We start from the raw sequence: 24,624 nt of genomic DNA, 5'->3' as shown, positions 1-24,624 counted from the left end.
CACCGGCACTTGGCACACAGAGGCAGCGCTGCTCAGTCTTCAGTCAGTACCTTGCAGCGTGGATCTTGTCTTTGTTGCCAGCTAGTCCACTCTGCGGACTCACCGTGTGTCCGGACACATTAACGGACAGTATGATTTAAACAACATGTACACAAGTTGTCCAAAAATATTCCGTTCTTAAACCCACAGCAAGCCTCTTGTTGTGCATCAAAGTAACGCATGTGTATGGCATGTTGTGGTTTCCAGCTTCGTGTGACAACATGTCATGAAATGATCAAACAACTGCATATAACGCAGGTGGGATTTATTAATGTTTTATAATCAAATGAATTTGTTTGTTATGAGTGTTGAAGCCGGGGGCTGCACGCTGGTCTCGTCTCCCCCCTCTATCTTTTCTTTTTGTTGCTTCCTCTTAAAGGAGAGCGCAGCTAATGCTGCAGCTGCGGTCTGGGTTGAAATTTACCCTTTGAGATTATGACAATACCCTCCATTTTTCTGCTTTCATATTAACAACAAGGCATTCGCCATCTTGTGGTATTTAAATTAGATTAGCGCTGTCTATTGAAACGGTGTTTATCCCTAACAAAGTTCTGAAACTTTGGATGTGAATCATATAACCGTCTGTAGAGTTGAGAGTATTTTAATAGCACTATTCTAAATAGGCTTTGTAGCTCTGTGGTTTGATGTATGCTGGTTTGATTTCAAAACTGACTGAGTATATTAGGAAATTGAAATCTGCCTTCCTGTAATGACATGTCACACTCAGAATTCCAGTTTTTAAACCTTGTAATGGCTCTCATAATCTTCCACAAACACAAAATAATCCTGCTTCAATGCAGAAATGAGAGCATTTTTAACAATGCCCTGGTTTCCTCCATCTGTTATGTGTTTTTCTTTGTTTATAATTTCTTTATTTGAAACGCATACCGTGCCCCTCTCTGTCAAGTCTGAACACAGACATAATCACAGTTTAGACAAAGTTTTTTCAACATTTATGGGCAATGTTAAGGACAATTCTGTAGCATGTTACAGACTATTGCATCTGAAATTAAGACCATGCTTGAGATAAGTAAACATTAAGACCCGTTTACAGCACATACTGTATCTTGACTTGTCATACAGTTGTCATATACAAAGTAAACCAAATTTATGCAAAGTAATGCAATCAGAGAATTTTAAAAATCCCCTGATTTCTTCCATGTTTGATTTGTTTTTCTTTATGTGGGGCATACTCTAAATTTTAAGAAACCTTCCAAAAAAATTATTTGAGTGACATACCGCACCCCTCTCTACCAATTCTGAACACACAGGCAACATTAACCCAGACTAGACACAGCTTTACTACATATAAAGTGCAACATTAAGGGCACTTCTACAACATGTTACAACCTATTGCACCTGAAATAAATTAAGACCATGCTTGAGATAAGTAAACTTTAATAGACCTATTTCACAGCACACATCTTGACTCGTCATAGTTGGGCAAGCACAGGTGTTACTAACAACAATGGCTTTGTTGTATTCAGATGTCCAAGAGAGCCATGATAGTTAGACGGCATGCACAATACGAGGAACCTGAACCAGAATGCAATTCATCCATCATTTATTGTATTTTTTAAACCTGGGATGCACGCCAGAATGTTTTTCCTGAAAAAGGGCCGTTGATTCGTAAAAGCTGGAAATTAACTTGTAATAGGTCCCTTCAAACTTTGTCATCATCAACCCCACTTTTTATAAAAGAGTATGTGTTACAATTTCTGAACAACTGGGCTCGTGCAGTGTATAGAGCTTATTCTGATAGTGTAAATTTCACTTACGTCATTTAGTTTGTTTTGGCAGGCGTCCTTTGTTTGCTGCACAGTGGCGCTGATTCGTCTTCGCAGATATAATTGGTAGTAATGAACTCATGTGTGCCCTTTGCACACACAGTCCTGAGCAAAATGGCAGTAAACAATATTCCTGGTAAAGTCCATCATTTAAATGGCTTCAGTAGCCAAGGCAGTGAGATAAATCAGATCACAGCCTTGATGTGTTATGCATGCATCCAGTAACTGCCAATGAATCAAAACACAGGTAGAAGGTCACTAAATTTGCCTCATATTTATTCAGAGCACATGTCCTTGAAAACCTCTGCAGAGAGAACAATGTTGAGGTGCCGTATATTTGGATTCTAAAATGAGCTTTTAACTTAGGAATCAAAAGAGTCAGCAACTTGGCATTTGAATGTTAAAAATCTTGCAGGTCCTTGCTATATTTTAGGCTCCACTGGCAACATAGCTCATGGTTATTAAGATGTATTTACTTGATCACAAACTATTAATTGTATAACTTAAAATATCCTCTTTATAAACATTTAGACCAGGGATACTTGCTTTACCTGGGGGCCTCTTTTGCAAAATGACAGGAGGCCAAGGACCGGTCCCAGCAGCCCCATACATGTATGTAGGATTTTAGGACATTTCTAGGATTTTAGGATGTTTCTAGGGTTTCGGATGTTGTGTTGTGATTTTAGGACATAAATAAATAGGACCTCTGTCAAGGGCTTCAAGGGATCGCCACTGGCACTTTTGTTTTTTGTTTTCAATACAAAAGCTTTATTTTGAAGCTGTTTTATTCACTCCTGCACCTTATGTATACTAAAAGTACAAAAACAATTCCCAGTATGAATCACTTTATTTTTAAAGTGAATTAGAAAATTAGAAAAATTAGGAGGCCGCCCAGCAATTTATGGAGGGCCAGATTTGGCCCACAGGTCATAAGTTGAGTATCACTGATTTAGACCCTATCTTCCATTTGCAATACCATTCATTAGCCTTGGTAGATTTGTGTGCACAAAGTCAAGACCTATAGTGTCAATTCAGTTGACTAATATCTTATTTTTCCTATTTACCAAGCTGTGTTAGGCATAACCAGATTTGTGTTTTGCTGAATTAGTCACAGTGCTCACCATTTGAAGTGGGGATCCAGTAAAAAATTCCTTAGCACCTCTAATTCTTACAGAATATGAGAAGGTCCTCTCTTTATGTTCTTTTAAAAGTGCCCATTTTTCCTTTGACCTTTTGAAAGGGCCGAAGGAAGAAAAAACAGCACTGCTAATAATTGTGTTTTCTCCCATTTTCACCCCGTCTCCTATTCTTACCCTTTCCACAAGTTTGCACTCATTAATCAAAGATGCTGGCCTCCTGCTGAGGGCTGAGCAGGTTCATCAATTTGGCAGCCGGCTTGCTGTAAGGAACAGTGCCGAGGCTCTTAACACACAAGCATAAATAAATCTATGGTCTTTATATGCAAGCCCTGAAGGTTAATACTGTATAATTCAATGTACCCTCTTTGTCTGCTGTGATTGATGTTTTCAAACATGTAAGGCTTGACGGGAGTCCCTTTTTGTAGGTCAGTGTTGACACTTTATGATTGGGTGAGCTTGGGGGGAGCGGCACGAGGGAGGTGGATTATTAGGAATATGTCAGGGAGATTACTCTTTTTCACTCATCTTCCTGATCTATTTTCTCTCCGCCTGGAGATGCTTTACGTGGTGCTTTATTTGAACCAATGATGCTTCTAAGGTTGAAGTCTCCCCTGCTGTGTAAATGGGGCTGATGTTTAAAATGCTAGTGGTCTGGTCTATTTGTTTGACTGTTTTGTATTTATTTGCCTCCTTTGCTGCAGGAATTACAGGCCAGTCCATATTAATAATTCTCACTTGGATAGTGACAGGACCAACACAAACCTTTCACACAAAGACTGTTCCTCAGCAGCCCCCTTTTTATTGATCCTTTTGCATTTAAAATCTGGTCACTGCTGCCACAAACACTTCCCACTTAAGCTGCGTTAGGCATGCTGCTGCAGCCATATTTTTAAATATTTAATTTTTACCCAACATTGTCTGGCCTGATAAGATAGGAGAAAAGAAATGTTTCCACCAAAATGTTTGGATCAGCAAAGGCCAAAATCTAGGGCTTTGTGAACCTAATTGCATAAATTCTTTCCTCACCACGATGAGACATTGTGTAGGCAGTGGGCATGGCATCTTTGCATGTCTTGAGAGTCTTGCCTCTTAGTCTTGTACTTAAAAAATGCACACTTTCTTATTTTGAAGAAACACCTTTGTACCATACAGACCTTACCGGTTATATATGATGTATAAGTTAATCCTTTAATGAAAATAAACTGAAGTGTTTAGCTGAGAGGTTCAAAATTATCTGAGGTTAACGTTAAAGGAGTAGTGTGTAGGATTTAGTGGCATCAAGCGGTGAGGATTGCAGATTGCGTCCAGTTGAAATGTCTCCCATGTGTATGAACTCCTGCTTAGGATTTCTTCAGTGTTCAGGAGGTTTTTATCACGAACCAAATTATCCACAGAGTTCTCTTCTTTAAAACAAATAAACCAGGTGATTAAAACAAAAACACCAAAAAAAAAAAACAGCTTCACGGTACATATTTGTGTTTCTCTGATACTGAAAGGCTCCCTAGAGATGGATTGCTAGCTCAACACCTGGGAATGTGTGCTCCCCTTTTTTCTCGGATAACTTAAAACCCTGATGTTCAGGAGATTTTTGCTGGGAGCCGAATTAGCCACAGAGGACTCTTCCTTTTCAGCACAAATGGACCCGGTGATTAAAACCAGAAAATACACTGAAAAAAGCAATTTCATGTTAAAAGTCTGTGTTTTTCTGACACTGTTTGGCTTCTTGTGGAGGGGGTGGCAACTACGGTGGCTGTTGCGAAAACACATATGGGCCTATCTAGAGCCAGTGTTTGGGCTACAGTGGAAACATGGTGATGCAGCATGGTGATGTCCGCAGACGAGGCCTTGCTCCCTATTTAGATGCCAACGTCTCATTTTGAACGTAAAAAAACAGGATTCCAACACTCTTGGAAATGTATTTATTATGTTATATTCCACCTCTGCCAATATATCCCCCTAAATCCTACACACTGGACCTTTAAGGTGAAGTAGATTATCTTTATATTATCTCCATTAGAAATAATCTCCACAAGGTACCTCACAACAACAACATATAGGCACACTCCAATTTTGACTTTTATTCTGACGGGAATTATAGGTGGAAAGTCCTCCCATCATTGATTAGGTGCGAAACCACTATAATATTTTGCCTGTTCAACAATATCTACTTATTTAACACAAATTATGTTCATGAGATTAAATTTTGCATAGATGAGAGAAAAGACACTTTTGCCCATTTTGTAATTTTCTTGAACATATCTGAAAGACTGTTTATATCGGATATTATAGATAACATTGCCAATGTTTTCATTTACTTTATCCCACAATGTATGACATTTAAGGTACAGCATAGTGAACATAAAAATATCAACATTGAGCTGACACCACTATTGAGGCAAAAGCTTATGCACAATCCACCACATCAACCAGTGCACCTTTCTTCCTCACTGCACTGTATGAATGTCACACTGCTTTCTGTATTGCCATTAAGTGTAGTGCTACGAATGTAAACAGCTTTGTATGAACATAATTTGTAGGAGACCGTGTTGGTTTGTCAGAGTTAAGAGGGTGCGTTTAATAAATTAAGAACAGATTTTAAGATGCTACAGTCTTAACAAACATGATGTTCGCCCTGACCTCACTAGCAAGCGGAAACCTTCAAATCATGTCACACAAGGACTGTCAAGGAGACTATCAACAGGGAACCTCTTGGTGGTACCCACGTTAGTTATTACTCATGACTTAGTAAACAGCTTTCTGTGTCGGGAGGCCAGTGTCATTATCTGCCAGATACATGGAGAGCAAAGTAACTCGAGGAGGCTGAGTGTAGTTCAAAGACGGGTTGCAACAACCAGATATTTGAAACGAGAGAGTGACCTTTTTCCCTCTTGACACTGAATGAAACTTGCAAGTGTAGAAGACAGTAATCTCTTTTACACTGGTATTCACACCACAAAATGACACAGATGGAACTGTAAGGTGACCCGCTTGGAGATGACGCACAACAAGTGTTGCTGCGACTGATGTGAGAGCATAAAGGTCATACTTGTAAGTTACAAGAGATCCAGTGTTTGCTTATAATATTTAGAGCTGATTGAGAAAAATCTCTAGAATCATAATCAAATGTCCTTGTTAGGTTGTCTTAACAGTCTGTTGTGTGTGTTTTATGTGAAGGCCTTGACTAGTTCTCACAGGCCCTTCAGAAACAGCATACAGGTGCTCAAATGTATTATGATTATATTAGATAGAAATTAGCATTTTGAGAAAGGATGACAGGTTACATTTTTTTAACAATTACTTAACTTTGAAACCAAAAAGCTGAATGAATGACCCAAGACAAGCTGAAGACCATCAGTTGATTTAAGTTTAATTAAATTAGTCTCTTATTTTTTGGTTGCAGTAAATGATTAGCTATTATATACAAATCCCTTACTTTGGAGGAATAGCTTTAGTAATTGTGAGGAAAATAACAATCCTTTTGCACTCAGTTAACATCTTTTTGGTTCTCAACCCCTCACCAGGAAGAATTTAGCTCCAAAACAGTGTTAATAAAATTAGTACAAGTTTGTTTTCTTGGCAGTAATGGTGTTTGCTTGTCATTATTATAAGACTTATCTGGTTTTAATTCCATTAAACATTTTCCTTTCAAAGTAAAAGGAGTCAAAGGAAGGCTTGACCTAGCAATAACTGTCTTTTTTTTTTCTTATACCATAACACTTGTTCTGTTTAAACCCCATTTCAAGAGAGGATTGCGGTTATTCAGAAAAGGTTTCTTCCCAAGAAAAAAATATGGTATCCGTATTTTTCTTTCATTACAATGTGAATAAAACCTCTAATTTAATTCAGATAACATGGAGGCTTGCAGCAATTTTCAAACTAGACTATGAGGATAACATCACAGCCTTCAGATATTCAAAATCAGTGGAAAGAGTTTAACCTAACATATGAGGCCTGTCCTTTTTCCTATTCCAATAGTGTTTTTCCCAAAGGGGAGAGTTTTTAAAGAGGGATTGTGTGAAGAGAATGTGGGAAAAACGTGGCGGTTTAACAGTAAGATAAATTGCAATTTCTCTGTATCATACATGCCATGTGGTGATTTAGAAGTTAAGAGCTTGCAGTGATTGTTAGACCTCATAATGGTTGTTGTGTCATTAGGCTTGTTTTTTTTTAGTTCAGAGTTATGTATTATATGAGACCAATATTCCTATAGTTCTAGAGATACCTTAGAGTCAGTGATTTATAAACACTTGAAAGGATGTAAGTGATTCAGGATTGATTCAAAGATTGTACATTCCAAACAAAATGAACCCAGATGTCAATGTTTAAATAGTATACATGTGGCGACTGGTCAGAAAGGTTTGTAGAGCCTAACATATGGGTGTTATGTTGTAAAATATCTTGACCATTAGAGCTGCTTTGTCAGAGGATGAGCATTAAAGCAGGCAGAAATCTGAAAAAGACAAAAAAAAACACAACACAACAAAAAAAAAAAAAACACAAGACAACCACTTCGTACACTGACTCAGTGTTTACCATACATTGATTTGTTTAATCTTACCTAATTGTACATTTGCACGCAGCTCCTTCGCTCAGCCTGACCTTGTCCCGCTGTCTCTCTCTGTTTATCAGATCACAAATGAGACAAGAATTACCTAGCTAGCCACCCAAGACCCCTCTGTTCGCTCCTTGCTGCTGTGGACTGCTTCCTCTGGAGGAGAGCAGGCACCAGCTTGGAAGATGGACCTTTGCTCGGTGGTTGTAGCAGCTTGAATTAGGCCAAAAAGCAAACCTCCCTAGCGCCAGGTGTCAAAGCAAGCTTATTGCCAGAGGCAGCGCTGGCCAAGCTAATGTTAAGGCAGCAACAGAAAGTTTTCTGATCCAGCAGTGGAGTTGAGAGTGTGTGGCACCCTGCATCCGCTAGCTGGGGTCTATTTCCGGAGCTGCTGCTCGCTCTCCTTCCCGGCAAGGTGGTCTTTAGCAGCGGGGTGCAAATTAGATGACATATGCTTTGATGATCTAACTTTGGCTACACACTGTAAATGTAAACTTGAAGCTGCAGCTGTGAGCGTTTGGCGCTGGTTAGTAGAAGGCTAAACCATCAGCAACATTTTCTCTTCATCTCTGAAACACTTCACCGTTATTTGCACTGGGTTGCAACTTTCTCTGCAGGATTCCTTGCCAATAAGGCTGTAGGAACGCCTTCTCGAGATTCTTTAAGATAGATTCTCTGATGCTGGAAAACAGAGCCATGAGGACATGCAGTCCTCATGGATTATTTTCAAGTTTAGTATTAAATTTTTGCCCAATGAAGCCAAAATAAAACCGTCTGCCCCAGCTTTTAGGACAAATATTGCTTTATCTGGTCACATTTTCAAACAGATATTTCAGTATTAGGTGTAGACTAATAAGCTTGGTATTTGAGTTTGATTTTTTTCTTTCAGTTTCTAATCAAATTAAAGACATTTATTCAATACAGTTTCCTAAGGTCATTGGATTTCTGCAAAATCAAAACATAGCTACTCTTGTTATACTTACTTTACCATAATCCAATTTAAGCCAAGTGTTTTTGTCATGCCCCATTGCCCTGTGGTTGTCTTTTAGAGCGGGAGTTTGATTTTCTGCTGATGTTTAGAATGGATAACTCATCTCCCCTCAGGGTCCATATTACCATTTTTATTTCATTTTCATGGAGCTTTCAGATAGGGATGATGCTGAATGAGTAAATCGATAGAATCAAGCAATAAATCTGACTGTCGTTGTCTCGTGTTTCAGGTGCAGAGCAGTGATGCCACAGAACTGAAGGCAGTCTCATAGAAGTAAGTGTTTGGTTACATCAGCTTACCCATAGTCCATCTCTGCCGTTATGCTCTTTGAAGTGCCGCTTTTGATTTTGTGAAGGAAAAACCAGTTTGCTTTGTTAAATTGGAAAAAAGTAACTCATGAATGGACATGCAGGACTAAGCAGAACACCTAATTTTAAAGGTATAGGATTAGAATTTTCCAATTAGGTTGAGATTTAACAAAGTCCTCCTTTTATGAAATTAGTTTGTGCAGCATTACACTTTGCTCTCATTTTGTGTGTATCTAATTAATTCCTGTCTTTCTTAGAATTAGAGTGTCAAAGCTTCAGAACATATTTAAATCCCTTGGGGGAGAAAAGAAAACTTTTTTGACTAAGGGGTGTATTAAGATAAATTACAGTGAGGCAAACAGGGGTAATTGGTGGGGTTGGAGCTATTGTTGGGCTTTGTTTTAAATTTTAATTTGGGCTACTCCACATACACAGATGTTTCCTGGTTGCTATTAAAAATTGCCCCGAGACAAATCAAATTCACTTCCTTCAGCTTGAGCTCTACTCTATCAGAAAGTGTGTGTTTTTTTTCTGACAGCAATACTTGCTGCCAAATTATTAGAGTTAATTTGCAGTCTTGCAAGTGCAGTTCATTTTTCTCTGTTGTGCATGCTCCATTGTGGAGTAGGTGTGAATTGATGAGAGGTATTTATTATTAAAGTTTTGTCCAAGCTGTGAATATGTTATAAGGACAATTACACTTGGTTGTCACATTCAGTCAACACAGTTTTAAAGCAGACAAACCGGAAATAGAATTATTGCGCTGCAAGTGAAATATCTTCAACAAGAAATTATTTTTGTTTTTAATTAATTAATTTAATTTCAATTAATTTTGTTTTTGAATTAAATTGTTGGCTAATCAGACATAGTTCAGCAAACAATGCTGCTGTTTCTTGAAGGATGTGTTTGCATCTACCCACGTTTTACCGTTTGTTTCTTCACTACTCTGCCTCCTGCTGTGCTTCTCAACTCTTTTAACATGAAGTAAAATCCTAAAGGTGAGTGGAACTGCTCACTTACCCTTTATGAAGCAAAGAATGCTGAAATTTTGCCATGAAATTTATGGCATGTACATGGCCACCTCATGATCTAGAGGAAAAAGTCTCCCACTGTTTATGTGTCTGACCCTGGAAAGAGACAGGTCATCTGTAGCGCTGCAGACAAGCTGAGTTGAAATGGCAGTGGGAAAATGAGCCTCGCCACAGGAATCCCATCATCTCTAAACCTGAGTACTCTCCCTTTCATCTGTGTGTCGCAGAGAAGCCCTAAAGGATTTATTACAGCAGTTATGAGTAACCTTCAGTTTACTTGCACAGCCCAACAGTAAGTTTGAGGAACACTTGGCAAGTTATAGCCAGCCATTGCTTTTGGTTGCCAGAAGATGACACAATGGTTGCTGAACATAAATTTCACAGGCCAGATATGGCCCTCAGTCTTTAAACACATATTTTATAATGATGAATGAGGAGTAATGGTTTCAAGATTTTACATAACATTCATGCTTTTCTTTTGTCTTTCTCTCTCCTTCTGTTATACATATACACGCTACAATACTATGTAGGAATTGTCATTTACTGTTTATGAACAACATTCAGACTCGATCCCTCCTCCCTACACTGCTTGTGCACACCAGGCCACCAGGAAGTGTGTCACATGGTGAAAGAGACATTTCTAAATCAGTGGATACATTTTTTGAGTGTCACAACACCCGCTAAATGACTCATTTCACTATCAGGATTTGATTCACTTAGTCCAATAACATTTCGAAAGTCTGGAAGAGCCGCAAGATTAAATCATTTCATCCCCATTTAAGTTAGTAGAGCAGTGAACCAAAAGTTAGCCGTTCAGCCAGTGTGGCTGCACTCGGCTGCCTTAAGTCTCTAGTGTGCATGCACTGTGGGCCGCACAGTGCGGATGTGTGCTGGTCACCCCTGGATCATCCGGGTAATTTTTTACATGGCAGCCGAACAATTTTGGCTTCATGCACCACTAAGCAACTCTTGTAGGAATGAATGGGCCCCCGCATTCAACACTATATTCAGCTCTCTTAATACATCCATGAAGTTACTGTACTATTGTAGGAAAAAGTTCAGCTTCCCCAGCATTAAAATTAACAGCATCTTCTGCATCATTGGGCCCATAGAACAAACGCGCTAGAGTTTACCAACCAAGGAGCTAACAGCTGCCGGCTGAGCTGGCTGCTTTCAGTTTAGCCCTCTACTGACTTATATAATCTTTCGACTCTTCTAGACTTTTGAATTGTTATTGGACCAAAAGGATCCAATCCCAATTGTGAAAGGAGTCTTTTTGCAAGGGTTTTGATTCTCAAAGAAATGTATCCACTAATATACAGATGTCTCTTTCCCAAATTAAATCTTTTTGGGCTCCATGGATTCATGTGACGGACCCTGATGATGTAGCTACATGATTTGGTCAAATTGGCTTCAAAGCTCAGTGTTGAAGCTAACTGCCAAAATCTACCTGTCTAACAGAAAACAGGCCAACCCTGGTCACTCTTCTTGCCCATCCTTTCCTTCGGTGCTCACCAGTGAAAGTCAAAACCAAACTCGGATTCATTCTCATTTTAGAACAAGCTTTCTCCTAGCTATACCTGCGTTTTTACCTGCAGTTTTCATAGCCTCCTCTTTTTGTGCTGCTCCTACCTGAACATTACCATTCCGATCTTACCTGTGCGCTGAAGTGTCCCGAGCACGCCAAAATAAGAAAAAGATGAAATACAGGCAGAGGGCAGGGTCTCTGTAGATACATACATCGCCACACATTTCTAGTGGGTCATAATTGATGATGGAGTAGGATTACTTTTGTTTGAGTATGTGCATTGTTTTTTTAGGGAAATCCTGCAGAGTATCTTTAACATCACCAGATCAATTCTGTTCAATGTGATTGGTTTGTTGGCTTTGTTGAGTGGTCAGCTGTTAATAAGGATGTAGTAAGTGACTGTGTTGAAGAGCTGAGGAACTATGTTAATATATTGAAGTCTGTTTATGTTGTGCATCTACGCAGAGATCTCTGCCTCTCATTGCTTTGTTTAAACTGCACTTCCTGGATTGTCAGCGCTGATTTGCCTCCTATAGTTTGATCACCTTTGATGAAAGTTTTTGTCAAGGTTAGGTGAAATTTTATTGCGCAGGCAAGCTGAATAAGACTGTTAGTTAAGTTGTGCCAGTGAGCTCATCCTCCTTTTGCTGAAGGTGGAGGAGTAAAGAGAGAGTATAGGGGTAAGGGAACAAATTAAGAGAGAAATGGTGAAAGAGTATTGAAGAAAAAGATTAAGAGATAAGTAAGAGACCTGATTTTTCTCAGCTACAGTCCAACTCTCCCCAGCAATGTTTCAGATTGAACCATAAAAAAGGGGCAGACACTACATATACAGAGACTCTGGTCTGAATATCTAGACTTATTTTAATCAAGCAAAAGGAAATTTAAATCACCACTTCATTGTACATCATGCCTGCAGCTGCTTTATAGTAAAAGCAAAGCAGTGCTGCCATTCAGTTCTGTACCGCTTCAACAAAGTGGAGATACAAAGCACACAAAGGGCATGTCTGGCTCCAGACAAAGCAGACATGTTTGTTTTCTGAAGATTTTTTAAGGGGCGGGGAGCAAAGTGAAGCAGGACATGTTTCCTTACACTGTTGAAATGTCAGATACATTCTAATCCAATAAACATTAGTGCACATTTTTGCAAGTGAATAATTAATTCAAGTATTTTAACTGTTTTTACAAAGTAAGCATTGTTATTTTTAGTAGTTCACAAAGTGTTGTGTTGAGTTAAAGTGTTATAGATCACCTCCAATTCATATTCAGAAATTTAATATCACTTCAAAAGTAGTGCTTTTAATACTGGTATCATAATTTCCCGATCTTAAATGAGAGGGAGGGCAGCTTTATGGTCTGGTGATTGGTATGTTTTATATGCATTGTCATTTAGTGTGTTCTGTGTGTGTGATAGAAGGAGAGGTTGAGCTATGACAGTGCCCCCCCCCCCCCCCCCCCCCCCCCCCCCCCCACGACACGAACTGTCCCTTCCTTTTTTAAAATATTTATGTGCTTCAGATAATAGTGTGGCTTTACAGAGAGGGCTATATTTTGTGACTTTGCCAGAAGAGTGGCAGATTGCAGTGGCTATGTAATATGATGAGGTAGTACGTATCAGAGTCCACTCTGCTTTTTGCTCTCCACATTTTCCTGCCCAGAGGAGCACTAAAATACTCGTAGGAAGGAAAAATGAAGAGATGAAAGAACTCTGTCAATGGTGAAATCAAAGACTTATGTGAATGATGCAACCATGAGATGTATTAGTTGTATAGATACTACAGCCACACTGATTGTTCTCAGAAGTTTAATGAAAACAGAGGCATATTTATTTTCTAAGAATAGCACTAATATGCATAATGCATATCTGTATGGTACTTATCCAGAGCTGCTGGTTATGTCACGTTGCCTCATGACATTAATGAGCTTTACATTAAATATATACTGTACAAATCTCTCCTTATGTCAGGCTCATAAGGACAGTTTTCCTGCTTTGAGTGAAAAAGGAGCGCAAAAATCACCTATAGTTTGCTGCATTGGAAATATAGAATAATAAATGGCAAACATTTTGTCTTCTGGAAAACAAGAGAAACTTAAATTTATCGAGAGATATTATCTGGTCATAAGGGAATTTTCTGTTGGATTTTTGGTGTGGCAGTTTATCACAGAATGGCGAATGGTTCACCTGTTCTCGAATGCAGGCCAACTATGCTAAGGACGGATCGGAAATTGGATCTAGTGTTGGCAAAAAATGTTGCCGATACTAGATATCAAACAAAAGCCTCCTCCGGGCAGCTGTTTCCATCTCACTCAAACTCACCCTACGCCTGGGTCCATTGCTGCCTAAACCAGAGAGCAGCATGAAAGCAAAGAGCGCTCACTCTTCAGCTGTCTGGGGACCAAAACATTCCCAAAAGAGCACTGTCTGACAAAAAGAGAAAAAAAATCTCAGTTGACTGTGGGGGCTCAGACATTCAGGGGGCAGCCAGACAGTAGTGATTTTATGGTTTTGTGAATTTTGTGGATTGGTTGTTGAAAGTGTGCTTGTTGAGAGGAAGTATGTTGTATATAAGCCCCTCTCCAAAATGCTGTGGTTGCCCAGTGAAACTATGGATGAAGCAGCCTTTTGTTATTATGAAGCACAACCTGGAAAAAACTCCCAAATGTTAGACAAGCTCCGTCGCTGACCACTTGTAAGTCAAAGCAAACAATGTTCCTTTTCTAAACTGCCATCTCCACCCTGTAATGTCAACTCTTGTCTGCACTTAGGCTATTTTTAATGTTGTTTTTTTTATAGTGTAAATAATGAATGAATTAATTTGACCTTTTATATCTTATCTCTTTACTCTTTCTTCAGAAATATGTATCCTTTATTATGTTTTATATTTTATTGCTATGTGAAGCATTTTGAATTGCCCTGGTGTTTGAAATATGCTATACAAATAAAGCTGCCTTGCCCTACCTCGTCTTGCCTAAAACAATCACAGAAGAAAATACTGAATTAATTCATTTATGAATCCAGAAGCACCAAACTGCTATATTGAACATGTACTCACTTCCTCTTGATTACAGCAAACCAACCCATAGGTGGTGCGTGGTTGTATACTATTTGTGTAATACTGGCTGATGCTCAGGCACACTGTATATTTGTTATGTGCTGTTTGGGTTTGTCATGTCATCTACAGCCTGTTTGTTTGAAGGGAGTAATATAATATTTAAGATAGAAATATAGAAGGGACAGCTGAATGGATTTATGTGAAGCAACTTCTCCTAAACAGGGAATAGGAGCAGTGGGAGAACGGTTTGAGTTCCAGGCAGCTGCTTTCCCAGTTAGAGGCTAGTTTGTTGTCAATAAAGTGGAATTAATTATACTTCTCTTCTGGGGTGAGAGGTCAAGCATGCCTGGGTTTTGGGACAACACGGGCTACTGGGGAGCTTGTAGGAAGACTGCAGGTCTGCACAAGTGTTCCTGAGGTTTGCAGATGGCATTGAGGAAAATTTCATTTTCTTGGGTGGTCATGGCCAGCTGCCTGCTGTTCCTTCTTTACTGATGGCATTAAGACATCATCAGAACACAGCAACATTGTGCATCACAAAATAAAGATCCTGCAGTGTTTCTGGGAAAAAAGCTTCAAAGTTATTTTGGATTTTTAGGGCACAAATCTGTTTTTTTTTTTTTTCAAAAAATAGATTTAATAAACAAATAATGAAACCTTGCAGCTGCTTGATCATAGATCTCAAAACACTCAAATATTATCAATGCAGATAAAATGCTTACTGTTCTTGAGCAGCAGAAATGCCACTTAGCTGGATGAGAGTTTTGTTGGCAGCCTACAGGACCTTCGCAGAGAGGATCTGTGGTGTCAGCGCTCAGACGGGTGTAGAGGTGACGCCAAGGTGAACGCAGAGTTGTAGAATGGTTGGAAATCATTGATATTCTGACTCGGAGGCTGCAAATGGCTTGGTGGCAGATGGAGTCTTTGTCAGGGAAGAAAAATGGCAGCTCGGGAGCATCAACGCCATTTTCCCTATCAGCTTGGCTGGCGGGCGGTGACCTTCTGCCGCTCACAGAGATCCCTTAGCACATGATCAATTATCTAACTTCCATTGTTTACTAAGCTAGTGGAAAAGGATTTAAGTGTCAATTTTTTAGAGCGAGATTGCATGTGTAATCATGAAACTAGTGTTTGTTGTTAGTGCATAATGAGGGAGCAAATTGTAGTTTGTTTTGTTACCCGTTTAAGCACCGTAGCAAATAAATCAGTGTAACATTGGCGCATACAAAACCAATACATGGCAGCTGTTTAACTCCATTTATTTCATGTTGGAGAATTATTGTAATTGATTTGACTGATTTCCACAAGTTCTTTAAACAACATTGTTAATGTAAGAGATTCCTCAGGAGTACAGATATATTGCATGGCTTCAATTTGGCAAGCGGTTTTCATTAACATTATTTGAGTCAAAATAGATAATATGCTGAGGTGAAAATGTTTATGCAAATAATATTAATTTGGTAATGGCTCTTCTCATTACACAGATAACACACGCGCACAGAATAAAACTGTGATATGCAGTCATTATTCTGTGCTGTAAACAAATTTAAGTCAGAATAAAATATTAAATGAACCTGGGGGAAAAAAAGAGGAAAATGAGCAAACAATGCAAAAAGAAAATGACATTGAGACCTCAGTTTAATATGTATGTATTTCAGCTTGATGGTTGATTTCATTAGCAGATCTCATTGTTATGCACCGACTGTCCTCCTGCAGTAAAATGGATATTGTATTCACGTAGCCTGAATATTCAGGAGGAAATGTTTTGGTTTGAGTGTCATCCATCAGAACAACTGAAATGTTTTCTTCCGACCCCCTGATTGTAACTATTCATTATACAGAACATATTGATCTTTATTTTATTAAATGTTGTTTTTTTGTATAGCTTGATTATCTTACAACCAAAATGTCATGTCAAATTTTGATATAAGGTGTAAAAATTGTGTTAATGTGTAAATAACATTAAATAACATTTATGTTAATTTTATGGGTTACTCGTAATCAGTTAGGTCAATGGTGTCACAGTGGGGGCTGTAGCATGTTAGTCATACATAATTATAAAGGTAGGCAGTACAGCTTTCTTTGCTTATTAGCCACTTACTTCTGTGCTCTTCTTTCCATTCAAATATTTAACAGTATCTTCCACACTTTTGCAAAAATCAGAATTTAAAGGTTTGCATCCTTTGTAATGTGTGGAACTATCCATACAAGCAGGTTGTTTTTCTGTCTCTAAAGAGGATGATATTAAGCTGCCATGCCATGCACCTTTCCTCCCCTTCTCTTTCAGGCCTGGCTGCACACAGCTTTCAGAGGGCAGTACTTGTCAGGTTTCACTAACAGGGACTGTGTGAATTTTTTTCCATTAGTAAGGCATCGTGTGTTGTTCTATCTCACACTGTCCTCATACAACTGCCCTGCAATGATAATATTAGCAAGGGCAGATGCTCCTCATTGGGGTAACAGGTGGTAACCTAGTTAAGTTTAAGAATATGTATGTCAATATTATTTTGTCTTGTGCTATAGGCTGATCTCTTACTGTCCTGAAGGCAGGCCTATAGACAATTTACAAACAAAAATGCCACAGGCAGAAACAGTGATGCCGTTTGGTTTGCCCTCAGGTTATAATGATATTATGAAGCACTATATTGCAGCAAACAAATGATGCTCAATGTTAATTTAGATTTTTGGATTCTTGTTTTATTTTGCAACTGATGAAAAATAGCAGTGCGCAAAACTCCAAAAATCTTAAACAATATATAGAGGTGCATAGTTTGTCGTAAAGATCCAGAAACAAACAGAACATCGGCACTCACAGATAAATTGAGTAATTTCATTTGGGCAAAATGAAAAGAAGTTGGTGCGTTTAAGTTACTGATCAGCGCGTGCATTTCGGTTAATTTTGTCCATATTAAATAAGTCAATTTATCTGTAACTGTGGTTACATGGACATGAATAACCAGTTTATGAGGCTTATTCTGATTATGATCATATGTGGGGTATGGGGAGCACAGTGAAATCGGGTTATTCACATTCTGTGTATACATCCAAGTTTCTTCCCGAGTACTCCAGCTAGCATTTTCAGGTCATAAGTGTAATGTGCTGTTTACATGCTCAAACACATAAATGGAATGCTCAAAAAACCCAATCGTAAACATTTGTTCTTTTTTTAAATTTTATTTAATTTTGTTAACTTCTTTTTTAGGATTTTTTTGGTTATTTTGGCCTATAATGATAGGACAGCTGTAGTCAGACAGGAAAGGTGAGATACAGAGAACGTGGATGACTGGAAAGGGTCGCAGGTTGAAGTTGAACCTGGGTTTCTGCAAAGGACAGCCTATGTGGGGCGCACACTCTGCCAGGTGAGCGAGAGGTTGCCCCATTCTTTTTTTTTTTTGGCATCATTAGGTAACCTGACAGTGCTGACACATTGTGGTCAGAATGGGGTTAGGGTAACACATACAGAGCTGTTGTGTCCAAAGCCTTTCTTAACTTAAAACTGCAAGAATTGTATTTGATTAGAATTAGTGTCCCAAGGGCAAACCTATTAGTCTCAAGTGCAATAACTGGTTGCACAATCAGCCCAAGTTGAGGCAGGTGAAATTGATTCTGTGCATATTTTTGAGTAACTTCCTACAAAAGATGCAATTCTCATTGCTTTTGTTTCCGTCTATGGTTATCAACTGTCAGCTTTCGTTATAACTCTTTCTCCGTCCTTTCCTGTCCAAGATTACAAAATGGTAAGCAGTTGCAATGCATTTCCTAAAAAGAAAAAAAAATCTACAGAACTAGCATTAGGGCTGGGTGATGACACAAAAACATTAATTATCTCGATATAATTTTCCTCAATAGAAATAATATAAAATGTGGGAAACCCTGTTAAATCATCAGCTAAAATACTTACAAAAGAGTCGGACATTGTCCTGATCAGAATAAATGAATAATTTATTTATAATTTATAAATGAATAAATGTCTCTGGCTTTTTATTTATTGAAGTGTCTTTCGATTATAATTGTTTTGATTCTACCTCAGATTTGCGAAACCTTCTGGCTATTTGGCAAATGTTGTCATTTTCTGATAACAAGTTACAGTTTAAACAACAATTTTAGCAATGGTTTCTTTCAGGAGCAAAAATTAGTCTTTAAACTTTTTTAGAATGATAATTATCGATATCGACTAATATGAACATTTTTATTGCGATAACATTTTTAGCCAGATCACCCAGCCCTAACTAGTATTAGGGCTGCTTTGTCTCTGCAATTTCTGCATGGGCTGTCTACTCATTTACCTTGTTTGGGTTTAAATATGTGTGACATTGGCTCCCCTTTCTCCCAATAGCTTCAGCACCACTTTAGTGTTTTGTTTGGGGTGAAGTGCTGCTTTTGCAGTTTATATTTGCATGTTTCTCGACAACGATTTAAAGCCAGCTCGCTCAACAGTTTTCTGAATTTGAATGTTATGAAGCAGAAGCTGCGATAATCATGAACTAAGTGCACAGTGCCGTCATATTCTCTGTTTTATTCCTAATCATCTCTGATTTGCTGTTTTCAGAGATGAAACTGCAGTTTTAGCCATAGTGTTCTCTGGTGCAATAATATTTAACATCTTTTGAAATGGCCACTTATTATCATGGCTACTTTAAGTGGTCAGTGGTATTTTATAGTCATGTTACTGCAGAGTACACAGCGTCTGAAGTAGAGCAGGCAGGTGATGGAAATATTCATTTAGCAGCAGAGAAAAAGCTCTTTTTGTGAAGATGGCTCAGAGGCAGACAGGAAATTAGTTATTTTCCCCGCACATTCATCAAAATAAAAATAGTCTGATGAGTATCCCAAGTGACTCTCCCTCATCTATTGAAGCCACAGCTGCATGTACTGTTCGCTTCGTATTAACTCTCCAATGAATTTCAGGTGTTTTTAGACGCTATTAAAATATTTTTTTCTTCCTCATCTCAAAGCCATTGTCCTACGTTTTATCCCATAAGAATTAACATATTTAAAATAATGAAATGTCCCATTTAGTTTTATAACCTTCACCTATCACTCTCCTAAAATTGCGTTGTGAAACACAGTTGCGTCCTGGCGCCAAGAACAAAGAACTCTGGATGGAAAAACTGTTAGATATTTGCCTTTGTCACTTCAGTTTCTGATAACCTTTAATTCAATGACTAACAAGCAGAATGTCAACAGGGACTGTCTGTGTGTGCCAAATTGTGTGTGTGCAGTCTGTGGCTCTTGTGCAGCAGAGTTGCCAGGTAATTACGGAATAAAGTGCACGTGTGAAAGCTGGTAAATATCCTTCATTGTACATCACATTCACATTAAAGCCTAAAATATGAAGCAATGCAAACACTCCTTATTTGGGCAGGAATTAAATGTAATTATTTGTTAAACCATTATCATTTTTAACTGTAGAGTATGTCTTTAAATGATCTACTGTTCTGCTTGTGGTCTGACTGTCAAAGTATTGCATATCAGTGGCAGCAGGCTTTATCACAGTAGTTGCACTGCCTTAGTGGTTTCATTTCAAGTGTACGTTTATAGAAAAACAAAACTGGCAATCACTTTTGAATGAGCTAAATTCCTATCTAAGCATTTCTTCATTTGCTTAAGTCCTAGGAACTGAGTCAAAACCTTAGTTATTAGTCTGTTTTTCCTTTTGGTTTAACAATTTACCAATTGAGACAATTGTTAACAGACATACTGATAATGGGAATATTCTAAAATCTATGTCATAAGGGTAAAAGCACCAGTAGTTCTGCTTTGATGTATATAATTATAACAGTATTTTATTTAACTTTATTGTAACTTTAGTCCACTCATTTGCATTTTGTATTTTAGAAGTCAACAGTAGTTGAAAAGACATTTCAAAATATAGAGAAATATATTTTGTGCATGGCAATATAGCCTGAAAATATTATTTTCAAGCCATATCAGCCAGCCCTACCTCATGCAAATTACAGGATTTAGATGATGCCTAAAATCTACACATTGATGTGTATCTAAAATCACTTGATTTTTTTTTTTTCTACCTTATGCACTGAATTTAATGTCCAAGCTTAACAAATGAATGTGAAAGACGGTGCAAATGCAGTGTGGACAACTTTGTTGCATTGTGCACCTTGAGGAGTTAAATGTTTCTGTCTCACAGTAAATGGCTTCCAAATGACTGCATGGAAAACCTGTCAGCCGGTGACAGCTTGTCTACAGGTGTAACCTATAAAAGCACACCATATTTAATTTGTTCAGCTCATTTTCCTTTCTCTCTACAGGCTATATTTATTGCATGCATTTTCACTGCCACATACACTGCTAATGATATTCTGAGGGTTTGATTGACATGCAATGTAAAGGTGAATATCAGCCTTGTAGGTGGTGCTGCAAAAAAATTGAGCATTTATCTGAGGTGCTAAGTTTAGCTTAGCTCTTCACAGCACACTTTCCGATTGTGCAAATCATCGCTAACCTCTTCTTAATGGAATTGAGACAAAAGAGGCAAAGCTGAGCAACTTACTGCAGTCAGAAAATTTGTCAAAGCTGGAGGGTCTCTTGCTTCTATCAGTGTATTGTGTTACCCTGTGCTGTCTTAAATCTGTCTGCTCTGTCCCGTCTGGAGTATTGAGGGCCCTCCTTGTTTCTTTGTGTTCCAAGACTTTGTTATGGGAGTATAGTCCCATGGTTCTCCACATCAAAGAGACTGGTGTGGAGATGTGATCCTCATGTATCTCCATTAGAAAGCTGATGCAAGAGTCCAGCTATTGAACATTTTGTTCCCCCTTTGGCAACCCGACATTCTGTAGCTTTGAGGCAGGGGTGCAGTGCCAAATTACGAGGTTGAAATTCCTGATTATCTCACTTTTTCTGTATCATTGACCTTCATTCAGGACATTCAGCGTGTGCACAGGTGTTTGTTTCAATGTAACCGGCTTCAATAAAGCAGTGGACATATGGACACTGTGTGACTAATGCTTTGAAAGGGACACTCGGGATCTGTTTTATTGCTTCATTTGGCACACCGCAGTCCCACTTCCCATTACGGTTGCCATGTGATTTATGTTGTGCTCTTTGGAGAGTGAGAGAGAGGGGTCCGGGAATGAAAGAGCTGTGATAGCGATGTTTACCTTGATCCTGGCTGCCTTTTATTTCATCCTGGACATTGACAGTTGGGAGAAATGGGTTAAAAGCCCCGTTAGGCCCCATGTTTTCTCCTACATACAAAAACGCTGTTTCTTTGATCATCTGAAAAGCATGAGGGTGTTTTTGGCATTGCAGTCTCAAGCCTTAAAGACTGACAGGAGTTTGGACTTCTATCCTCTCTGTCTCAGGCATGATACATAGTCATATTCACACCGTCAGACTTCACCACACCACTTCCTCCTACAGATGACAAACAGATCCGCGATTGATAACATACTGCTGTCAGATTTTTTTGCTATATTGTAGTTCTGCTTACCGAATGTCCTCCTCAAAGCTGTTTGTTTAGCAGTAATGTAAACGATAATCACATTGTCACGTCTATGTCTTTCTTTACAGTTGAATCTAAAATAGTAGAAGGGGCTCTTTGCTCCGCTGCGTCTTATTTAGCGGCGCCGAATGACAGATAACCTTTGCACCAGCATCCTACTTTCGTGTTTAATTTGTAGCTGTGCTTCCTGTCAGATGATTGCACCTGATTTATATTCAAGCTGTTATTTTCCTGTTTACATGCAAATGCATACCTTTCAAGACCCAATACTATTAAACTGAGATATTCAACTGCTGAATTTGTGTAACATTTACAGTCACAATCCAACTATGTTAGCACCTTGCTTTCTGTGAGTAATTGAAGTTGCAAGGTAAAAGTGATGCAAACAATGTTTTCTTAAAATTGCCATTTTTATCATACACACGAGCGCTTTGTGCCAGAAAGTATTTTAACAAAAGTGTGAAGGCGGGACAAAGTAAACAAATATAACTATGTTTCTTATCAGTGGCATGTTGATATTTTTGAAATAGCAATGGTTTTCATTTATCTAATAAGAATAAAGCTGCATTCACATGGAATCAGGGAGACGGTTAAACCAGGTGAGCCCAGCAGAGAATAATATATTTTATACCATTCTTTGTAAAGAATACAGCATCACCATCGCAGCATATCATCATACATATTTGATTTACAGTCCTGCCATTTCATCGGACTGTTTGTCCCGTGCCATCCAGAACCTGCAGTCTATCGTCTACCTGATTCCATATGAACACAGCATTAGTGGCAAAGGAAACTGATCTTACCTGTAACAGTTTTGCCTGTCAACTCCTGCATGTGCACATTTTGCCGACTAAGAGGGAACTTTTCTTTTTCAACACATTACTGGATAGCTAGTCCATGTGCTGCACAATTTTTTAACAATAGAGCTTGTGGACATGGCATTTTTAGGGGCAAAAACTTCACATAGTTACAAATTTAGCCTCCTTATTTTATGCCCTAGTGAGCAATATTTTTTCCTCAGAAACAAATACTCATTATAATGATGCCTTCAGCAAATGATGGTGAACAAATGATGCAGGAGTAAACAAGGAGGGTGTAGTGGGATGTTGTGTAATGTGTGGTGATAATAATGTGGTGTACAGTACACATGATTATCTATAACACGTGTTGGTGCGCCTTTCCACCTCCCCTCTTTGGAAAACTGAAAATACAAGAAACTGGCTGCATATTATTAAGCAGGTATACTGCAGCTCTCAATTAATGGTTCATTTATGTTAAGTGTAGCTATCTATTGGAGAAAATACTGCTCTAGCAACACATTAACAATGAAAATGTCATCTAGTGGATGCCACTCTCCCTGTACCACCTGCATTTTTTAAGCCAACAACAGATTAATAGCAGCTGATTGGGAGATGCATGAAATTACTTGTTCTTTTTTTCTCCCTCTACCCCCTCTCTTCCTTCTTCTCTGTATGTGTCTAATTAAAAACTGGAGGCTGAGCTACACGATTTATGTTTAATGCTTGCTGCTGATGGGGCAGCAGTAGGCAGGAGCTTGGGAAACGTGTTCGTGATGGATGTCTGTCTGCCCAGAACATGTGGGACTCCCACCCCCAGATCACTCCTCATGAAAATGATCCACATGCAAACTGCAAACTGTGCTAACACTGCTGTGAAGGACAAATGCATTTCTTGAAACATTTGTCATACTGAGGCCTCACATCATTCATCAGAGTCTATTTGCCTCTTTAACTACCAGCCTTTCCAATGTTTTCGCGGTAGCATTCAATACTTATTTGAAACAGTCGATGCAAACAGAAATTTATTTATTTTTTCAGCATTAAGGTCTCCCTAAAAGATGGATGTGCCTCGAAGAACGATGATAACAGAATGCCTATGCTTTGTGTTTTGCTGGTAATTCTCAAGAGCAAAAATGGATTATTATCCCGGCAGTATGAGCGCAGGTGGATCTCTGTGCTGGACTCGCAGCGTGTGTGCGTTCTTGCATAGGAGGTCAAAGATGTGATTACACTGACGCATAAAAGACTATGGCTGTGACGGGCAAATCAGTGACTAGATGGTGTTTGAGGGTGTTTAGTAACACTGGGGCAGGCTTTGCCATGGATCACATTTAGTGACAGTGGGACTGTATCACTCTTACAAAGCATCCCACAGGCTCTCCAGTGTAACCAACACTAGTCTGCCGTCTTCCACCCAACAGTAATAGCCAGTCAGGTTACATTCAGACTGCAGGCAAGAGTGGCCCAAATTCAATTTTTTGTGCTCATATTTAACTCTGTTTTGTTCTTTCTTAAAAGTGTGAACATCGTATAGAATCTAATCTTCTTAATTCAAATTTCTGTCAGTTTCAAATGTGGTCCTAAACCAGCTACAGGTCAGATCTGTTATTTCTTTTTTTTAGTTTGACCTCAGTCTGAACAGTCCTTAGAATTTATAAAACTTTTATGTCAATCCAGATTGACATTTGTTGCAGTTCTGGGCTGGTGGGAGTCCCTCTGTGATACAAACGCGAAAGACAGATGCAATGGAGGTAGTGACAGAGGTTGTTAGAAGTAGTCCTCAACATCCAGAAATTTTGGGTGAATCGTCTCTTTCAACGAATCAGGAGACAGCCTGTCACTCAAAGTGGCCCGCCCTTAATTATGCATAACTTTAAGGCTTAAAAAAATGTAAATGGGTGAGTAATAAAAGAAATTAATCCCCTGTAGAGTTG

At 38.7% G+C, this 24,624-nt stretch overlaps 1 protein-coding gene across 6 annotated transcripts in view; it reads left to right on the top strand.

Moving 5' to 3' along the window:
- LOC121948856 (bromodomain adjacent to zinc finger domain protein 2B-like) overlaps window positions 1-24,624 on the top strand; it is a 65,770-nt gene that overhangs the window by 680 nt on the left and 40,466 nt on the right. For 5 of the 6 annotated variants that reach the window (XM_042494368.1, XM_042494367.1, XM_042494366.1 and 2 more), the window contains exon 2: window positions 8,738-8,781. The exons of the other annotated variant lie outside the window; for it this stretch is intronic. The gene's annotated coding sequence lies outside the window, so the exon portion shown is untranslated. The remainder of the gene's footprint in view (window positions 1-8,737; window positions 8,782-24,624) is intronic. 6 annotated transcript variants of the gene reach the window in all.

The sequence above is a fragment of the Plectropomus leopardus genome, chromosome 10 (assembly GCF_008729295.1).
Source record: "Plectropomus leopardus isolate mb chromosome 10, YSFRI_Pleo_2.0, whole genome shotgun sequence".
In the NCBI taxonomy this organism is placed as follows: domain Eukaryota; kingdom Metazoa; phylum Chordata; class Actinopteri; order Perciformes; family Serranidae; genus Plectropomus; species Plectropomus leopardus.
Note: the sequence above shows the minus strand (reverse complement) of the source record. Positions and strands in the feature narration are given on the sequence as shown.